Source organism: Gavialis gangeticus, unplaced genomic scaffold, assembly GCF_001723915.1.
Source record: "Gavialis gangeticus isolate Ggan-Ray unplaced genomic scaffold, GavGan_comp1, whole genome shotgun sequence".
NCBI lineage: Eukaryota > Metazoa > Chordata > Crocodylia > Gavialidae > Gavialis > Gavialis gangeticus.
Genome location: NW_017729004.1, coordinates 48,808,766 through 48,817,761, shown reverse-complemented (window position 1 = coordinate 48,817,761; position 8,996 = coordinate 48,808,766). Strand labels below are relative to the sequence as shown.

The 8,996-nt window shown below is 46.0% G+C and overlaps 1 long non-coding RNA gene across 1 annotated transcript in view; it reads right to left on the bottom strand.

The window, feature by feature from the left end:
* LOC109291361 overlaps nt 1–6,996 on the bottom strand; it is a 52,765-nt gene extending 45,769 nt beyond the window's left edge. Inside the window, exon 1 of the long non-coding RNA XR_002095828.1 lies at nt 6,848–6,996. This is a non-coding gene — a long non-coding RNA (uncharacterized LOC109291361). The remainder of the gene's footprint in view (nt 1–6,847) is intronic.
* Between the last annotated feature and the right edge of the window lie 2,000 nt (nt 6,997–8,996).

Below are 8,996 nucleotides of genomic sequence, written 5' to 3'. Positions count from 1 at the left end.
TCCTAGAGCCCAAACCTGGACATCTTTCAGAAGTGCTGTAAGACCAATATGGGCAGGCATTTAAGTTTTTCTGTTCTCTTACTGTAAGCTGCCCTGAATGGGAAGAGAAGGGAAAGGAAAAGCCGGCATATAAAATATAAATTGCATAAATCAGGGTTGTTAAACTCATCTGACTCCATGGGTCGGATGAGTCACTAGGCTGGTCTCCAGGCCAGATCAGGCCACACGGAAGCCAGGAAGTGGAGCTATTCTGGCAGGGTGTGCCCTGTGCTGGCCCCCTTTGCTGTGCGCAGCACTTACAGCCAGTCCAGCCTGCATGCCACCTGCACTGCACAAAATCATTCCAAAACCCATGGGTTCTCCAGGTTGGATCCAGCTCATAGGCTGTGTTTGACATTCCTGATAAAAGTAAATATATTTAAAAATGTAATACATGTTTGCCTACCATGAACTACCTTTGGCATTCTCATTGTCATACCTTTCTTTGACAAGTTGACTGACTTTATAAATTAAATATGCAAGATGCAAGGTTTGTTTGGTGGTATCTTTTATTGGGTCACTTTGTGCCCAAAAACATGTCTAATACCTCTCCCAATTATACAGTTGGTTCAAAATAGATGTTACCAAAAAAATCCTTACCATCCCACATTTTCTGGACCATCATGGCTACAACATCACCTCAATTTTTTTTAGACTAAAGAAATTCAGGTCTCATCTAGATTTCAGTAAAGCAGGTGACATGGTACCATATAAGAAATTATAAATTTCTGGAGAGGCCAGAGAGCTCAGAGGATCCTGAGGAGGAGGAAGCATGGCGGCGCCCCAAAGCGGGGAGCACGGACGGCAAGTCAGGCCAGTGAAGGCCCAAGCAGTCACTTACGAGGCCAGCGTGGGTGGTGGCCAGCAACAGTAGCGACTGGGACACCGGCAGAGTCAACAGGGCTGGAACCTGGACACGGATGCCAGACGACAGGTACCAAACCCAGAGAGGGAACAATGAGACAAGGAGACCCGAGGCCCGGGCGGAGTCAGGCACTGCGTGAGCCAGGAAGCACAGAAGGGCAACGGCGGATGCTTGGTGCAAGTACCACCTGTAGCCCACAGCTGCAGCCCCTAAGAAACCAAGCAGTGAGGGCCAGAACACTGGCCCCAATGGACAACATCACAGTTGTCGTTAGGCGGGGTGTAGGGGAGGTGCAGCCCTGAGAAGCAATAGCTGCGAGGACAAGCAGGGGAGAGTACCAGGGGAGATGGGACCAGACACCATCCTCCCACTAGAAAACCAATTACCATCAAAGACGTGGCAGGAGACACCCCTGGGAACCTGACCCAAGGCCGCTCCCAGTAGCCTGGCCATGCAGCCCAGGAGGCAAAGGTGAGGTTTGAAAGAAACCCAGATGTGTGATGCTCAGGGAGAGAGGCATGGCAGGTTACACTGTGCTAATTAAATTTTTTGATGATACAAAGTTGGCAGCCATTGCTAATACAGGCGACCCTCGCCATTCGCGGGGGATATACTCTGGAGAGCCCCACGAATGACGAAATCCACAAATACAACACTGCATTCATGAACACAGTGGCGTTCATGAACATAGTGCCCCCGCTGGCTGGGGGCCATGGCTGTGCTGGTGATGGCAGGGGGAGCCCAGCATCGGCAAGCGCGGAGCTCCTGAGGAGCTCCTGTAAGTATATTTAAGATGAAGGTTCAGCATTCACAAATATTTGAAACCACCGAATATTTGAATGCCGAACCCGTAAATAGTGAGGGTTTCCTGTATAGAGGAGGACTGAAATATACAGAACTGGATAACCTTGAGAACTAGATTAATAGAGTAGGATACTGATAGAAATGGGATGAAATTAAATAGTATAAGAATACAATGTCATTCAATTAGGAAATAGTACAGTAACAAGAACCCTGCTCTAGAGGCTCATGAATTGGAAATGATATAGAAGGAAAAAGTCCCATACATATTAGTTGATCAAAGGATGGTTAAGAGTCATAAATATAACAGAGTTGCGAAAACAGCAACCACAATCCTTGGATATATCAGGCAAGGCATTTTCCCTAGAAATAAGAAAGTATGGACACTATTGTACCAGTCATTACTGAGACTTCATCTGGAATACTGTGTATAATGCTGGTCATCCAGGTTAAAAAAAAATGAACTCAGGCTGGGACAGGTACAGCGATGGAAGGATATGAGAATGGCAAGCCTCTTATATAAGAAGGAGAAAAACAGACTGTCTTGTTTACCCTGGACAATGAAGGCTAAGAGGAGATGTTATTGCTCTCTATAAATATATCTGAGATATATACCAAGGGGGGAAAAAAGCTATTTAAGCAAAGTTGGCACAAGAACAAATAGGTATAAATTCACCATAGAAAATATTAGGCTTGAAATTAGAAGAATGTTTCTAACCATCACAGGAGTGATGTTCTGGAACAGGACTAGTGGGAGCAAAAAGCCTAACAACTTTTAAGATGGAGCTTGATCAGTTTATGAAAGGTATTATAGGATATAATTGCCTGTGATAGCAGGGGACTGGCCTCAGTGACCCAGGAGGTCCCTTCCAGTCCCATGTTCCCCTGTAGATATGCTCTGCATAATTTTCTTGAAGTGGTGGCAACTCCAGGGACCCCACATCATATTGATTTTTTTGCTTTGCCTTATCTGTCTCTTTATATATATGCTAGTCCCTGTTGACTTTAACACCAGTTTCTAACAGTGCTGGCATTCTTGTTTTCAGTCTTCTGTTGAATAAAATGTCAGCAAGTAACAAGTCATGCTTTATCAGTGCTAGCCTATAGTTTAACAGAATTATGACTAAATATGGCTCAGTGTCTGACTCTGCAGCTTTTCCTGTAACCAATTTATTATTTTAACTTATTTTATACCAAGCTCTTGGGGATAACAGAGACTAGTAGTTACATGTCCTAACCCAAACTCCACTACAGACTGTTTGAACTTGCACCAACTACATCGTGGTCTATTGTCAGACATGACCTTGTCTAGAAAAACATACTGTCACAGGGACACAGGGTCAGACCAGGGGTAAGCCTCAGGCAGAGGCAGACCCCTGATCAAAGAAAAAGAAAAAAAAAAACCTGCTGCAGGGGCCCGGGACAATGAAGAAGCGCACCGCAGAAAACCGCCCAAGCGGTTTATCAGCCGCGCCCATCTCTAGCTGGGGCTGGGTGACGCAACGAGGAGGCATCACCTGGTGAAGATAAAAATCAGCCTGGAAAGCACGGGAAAGGGAACACCGAAGGCCGGAGGACTGGCGGGGAACCGCCAGACGGAGAGCGTCCCACCGCTGAAGTCGGCAGTGGCGGCAGTGGCAGAAGCAGCAGGAGCTGCAAAGGATCCCTGTGCCAGAGAAGACCGGCAGGGATTGAAGACGCTGGCAGGGAAGCCAGAAGTGGCAGCAGTGGCGACAGCAGCAGCAGCAGCAGAGGCAGCAGGAGCTGCAAAGGATCCCCATGCCAGAAAAGACCAGCGGGGATCGAAGATGCCGGCAGTGAAGCCAGCAGCAGTGGTGGCAGTGGCAGGAGCTGCGGGGAATCCCCATGCCAGAGAAGCCTGGCGGGGATCAAAAGAGCTGACAGGGAGAGCCAGCGTGGGAGTGCTAATAAGAGGCAATGAGGGTTGCGGCCACAGGGTGGAGGCATGTCCTGGGAGGGGAAGAAGGAGACCCTGGCTGGGGTGAAGGCGTGGACCCTGACCCTGAGGGCACACTTGCTTAGGGGCGGTAAGGGACCAAGGGAGTACGAGACGCTTCCCGTGGTTCCCCCTTGTCTGTTTCGCCCTTCCCCGTCTCATTGTTCTTGTACTTGGGGTATCAGTTTTGTTTTTCATTTCAGGTTGCTTCTGAGGCCTGGGGCTTTACGTTGGTGAAGATATTTTTGATTGTGTTTCCCTTTTTCAGGCTGTTCTATTTTGGTTCCCTGTCTAGCGCAGGCTAGTGTAGCCCTCTGTCCCAGGCCAGGGTAGCAGTGACCCCGGTCGAAGGTGGGAAAGAGACCACGAGAGAGCATGAAGAGGAACAGCGACATCTCCCATAGATAGCACTCGGCATCGGAAGGGACATCTCCAAGGGCAGAGAGTCACCAGACCCTCTGGGTCCAGTCAGAGCTCTAGGTGCCTGCCGGTGAGGAAGGAGGTGGGGACCAGGAAGATATCAACGGGGAATAGCCGCTAAAGATCTGGAGGCTCGTCTAGAAGGTTAGCATATGGCCGGGGTGTAGGGGAGGTTGGAGCCCCGGAGACATCCGCTGGGACGTGTGTCCACTCTGGAGGCACCCTCAAAGGGGTGAGAGACCATCCAAAGTTGCAGCAGGCGAGTTTGGGGGACACCCCAAAGGTAATCGAGGTACCCTCTGGGGTCTACACGAGGTTCCCTGGCGAACAAGGTCAGCTGCTCAGGCAAAGGCGGCTTGGGAGAAAGCCTTTGAGCGAAGACGGCCACACATACATTTGCTATGCATAATCACTTGTTCAGCTGAAGTATCTTTCAGTTAAGTTATTTCAGGGATGGGAGAATACCAGTTTTTCTAGTTAGCATAAACAGATCTAGGTCTACTTTCTCTAGAGAGATAATTTTCCTTGGGGGTCAGTCATGTATTTTTGGGAAAAATCTGGCGAGCCATGACAACTTCCTATGCTGCTGCTGTTCAATGGAAGGCAAAATAATATGGCTCTAGTCCTCCTCTTATATTTTTGAAACTCTAAATTACCCTTGTGTATATTTTTAAGCTCATATTTCCGTAGTAGTTAGAGATCACCATCTTCGTACCTTTCAACAAAATCTCATCTTGTACAAAGAATCATACTAACAGCAGACAAATTGCTCTCTCAGTTACTCTGTGCTAATAGCCCAAATCACTTTCTAGAATGTCACATTCCGAGGCCAAGCTCTGATAATCACAGCCAACATTAAATCTTCAATAGGAGACAACTTGGTTTTTTGTTTGTTTAATAAAATTTATAAACAGAATACCTAGTTATGGACCTATCTGTACTGCACTTTTGTCAAACATTCTGGAGACCGTGTCTGTAACCACCAAATCTCTCCCAGGTTTATATTCAATTTGCATACACGCACACATACATACAGATATACATACACTTACACATACACACACACACACACACACACACACACACACTGTGGCAGGGCACTGGTAGTGCTTGCCACTTCAGGGGTTGAGTCAAGCAGCCGGCAGGTACTTGATTGTGGCAGCCATTTTAAAACACTGGCTGCCTATATAAACAGAGCAGCTCACTCCTGGCAGCCAGGCAGGAACACTGCCTGACTGAACTGCTGCATAGAACATCTTGCAGGTAGGAGCTTGAGGCTCTTGGTCCTGGGCATGAACTAAAACTGCACCCTGCTGTGGAAGGCACAGGACTCCCCAGGAAATGCCAGGCCAGTTACCTCCCCAGTGAAAGGTGTGGAGGGACACCTTAACCCAAGCCCCCAATGTCAGCTGGGCTTTTGAGGCAGTGGTGGGGCCAGGCATATCTGCGGCCACCTGAGCCCATGAGAGGGGTATAAGACCCTGGAGAGTGCAAGCAGAGGGGGCAGGCATGGCATGCAGAGTGCCACCTAAGCCCAGCAGGAATGGGAGATCCCAGAGACCCCGGAGTGGGTAGTATGGAGAGCCTTGGGAGGCCCCGCACAGAGTAGGGCTAAAGCACGAGTAGGCCTGAAGGGTTGATAATGGTCATAAATAGCTTTGTGATTAGCTTCCACAAACTCTTCACTATTTTTCTAAGGGCACCTCCTAGACCTCAGCTAATTGATCCAATATAGAAAAATATTTGGCATCAGCCATACCACCCACAACTTTTCTCCCTTTGATAGGTCATGAAGAATATTGCCTTTTACATTAACATTATTTTGAGTCTCTACATAAGGGAAAGGCTTGGGGTTTGCTCCTTGTAATGACCAGACAAGCATACCCATTGCTCCTGCTTCTATTTGCTCTATGATTCCTAGAACAGCAGCTCTTCTTTTAGTCTTGAGTGAAAGCAAAGGGAATTTTCTTAGGGGCTTGATTTGTAGGGCAGCTGGGCTTTTTCAGCTGTATTCTGCATATTGTTCAAAGCTTCTGTATACATTGACAGTATACCCTATACCTGATGTCCCCAAACTTTCTAAACAGTTTCAATCCTTTGGCTCCTCCAATGCATCTCTTGAAGATACAAGGTGTTTCCACCTAATAATGCATACTCTTTTGCCTATGTAACAGAGTGCCATCCCCAGAGGTATTCAAGAATGCCTGGAGGCACCGGAGTCCCACTTTACTTTGAATTTTCTTCCAAGAACATACTCAGCTTCACTCGCCTGTCACAACTTATTGTTACTTTGAGTTCTTAAAGGAGGGGCTGCCCCAGGGCTTCCCAGATCTGCTCTTGGCTCTCAGACACCGGTAGGTGATGAGCTACTGTCTGAAGGGCTATTTGCATGACTCCCACCTCCCCTTATCATGCCCCGTGTCTCACAGGTGTTATTTGCATCAAATTTTCACTCTGTTGGAGTCTCAGCCAAAACAGTTTTTGCCCCTTTTATGCAGCTAAGCCATCCAGCTCAGACACATTGCAATAGGACCAGCTTTGTGGTACTAGCTTCAATCAGTATTCTCTCTGAGCCTCTGGTCCTGCATAGTTGCACTCCTGTGGTGCCAGGCTCCCTGGCCCCTGTAGCTGTGCCCTATGGGTGCTAATGAGGTCTTGACATCCCATACAGCTTCAGCCACAAACCACCAGTTTAAACTGCAACATAAACACTAAGCCCCTCGGCTATAACAAAGAAAAAAAATAGGGTCATTTGGCCTGCTTACCCATGGCTCCATGTCTCTGGGTCACTCTGCTTGGTGCTCTCACTTGCAGGGCTGCTTCACAGCTTCCTAGAGCCTTCAGGAATCCACTTCGTGCCACAGCCTGGGCTGGGCCGTGTAGTTAGCTCAGCCCAGAATTTATATAGCTCTGGCCTGAGCTCTAACCCAGTCATGTGACAGCCCCAGTCAGCGGACTGCCCTGCAGAGCTATCCTTTAACCCCTGCTCTGCTGGCAGGCTGTGCAGTAGAGACTCTGGTCTTAAAGGGACTGCTCTGCTTCCTACTAACAGGGCTAGGTTTCCCTGTTACAGCCTGATACTAGTGGAAATGGTATCGTTTCTAGTATTTTTTTTATTTAAGGATATATTTAGTTCACAGGTTTCTTTAGTGGAAGTAAACTCTATTGTGGGCTTTGAGTTTTACCCATTTACTATGTCTTTTCCTTAGCATTTGTGGGAATATTTCTGGAGCAATACATGTTTGTGCTCCAATAGTCAACTTAAAATTAATAAATGTGCCATTTACTTTCAGGTTGGTAGTCCATTCATCTTCTGTTGAAGTATTTTTCATTTTTTCTATGAGAAATTTCTCTGAACCAATAATGCTGTCACTGATCTATTTGTCCATAGTATGCGCACACAACTGCCTTGCATTGGTTGTCAAAACACGTGCAGATCCTTATGCTGTTCTTGCTTGACTCTGACTTCGTGCTCTTTATATCTTTAGTTCTTACATCTCTTTTCTTCAGTTCCCTTCAGTGTCAGTATACTGTCCACCTTCCACAAGCTTCTGTCAAGACAGAGTAACTCCCATTGCTGGTGAATTCTAATTGTTTTCCCTGGTGTCAATGCGGGGATTCTAGTAATCCTCTGAGTTTTTTGTTTCAGACCCCACTCATGATCCAGCCTTGTATCAGGATCTCCGCTATCTCCATATTAAAAGACTGACTCTTCAGCTTCAGATCAACACAAATTCTTTTATAGTTTCATCCATCATCATTTAGTATCCTCTGTTTAAACGCATATTATTCATAACTTCCATTTTTGTTTGGAGGGCACTACTTCACACATTGCTGAACTTCAGATTAATAATTATTCTCCTCTATTTGAAGTCAGCCAAAGACATGTATCCAATAGTTCTGAACCAGGCACTTCAAAAATTAGACTACTTTCTGACTGACTTCATTTTCACTGGTCCTCATTATTTCCAGAAAGAGTGAAGTACTGTGAAATTCCTTCCATTGTCTCCAAATTTTCAGGTTTCAATTCTGATTGGAGTATTATTTGTCCATCCAAGGTTTGTTTACAGGGATTTTGATGTTTTTGTTTGTTTCATTTCTCTAAGAATTGTGAGTATATCTAATGGAACAGACCCCTCAAGAGATGATTATGCACAAGAATTGCAGTCTTAGCAAGATTCAGATACTAACACACCTCATTCAAGATCCTGGATATACCGACCAGGCACAACCATTGTTTTCAAATGTCCAGTTCCATTCTCACCAAAGCACTAGGATGCTTAGATCTGCACCAAAACACCCAAGACTTCACATCACATAAATATTTAGGCAGGACTTTGCTGAATCACACAGTAGAGAAAAAATACATAAATTGTGACTAAAAAGTGAATAGTAATAAAGCCCTTTTTTGAACCAGCTAGAATTCTCTGGAATGGCTGAGGTTCAATCCACACAACAACCTCGGCTAGGGGCCTAGGGCTGTATTATTCAGTTTAAGATTGAAGCCAAAACAAATATAACTTTTTTTGAAGGAATTAAAAGCAATCTGTGAAATAGGAGCTGAATTAGCAAGAGCAGCTAAAAGACAGCAAAATTGCAGAACAAAGGATAGCTTGATTTGTGGAACCTCTAGATGAATAAAAAGAAGAGAGGGATGTTAACAACAATGGAATAAAGAGTTTAAAAGGGATCAGGTAGATTGATGAATGAGTCAATTAACTCCCTCAGCACTGCCTGAGTAGAAATGCTGTTGCCACTGCCAAGCAGTTGGTTTTAAATTCTGGATGGAGCAGGAATAAAAGGGGTGCGGGAGGAGGATGCAAGTGCACCAGTGAAGCATTCCCTTAATCCACCCCGGGATGTAAACTTTATAGTTCCCTCCCTCTTCTAATGTGAAAAAGCCTGACTATGGTG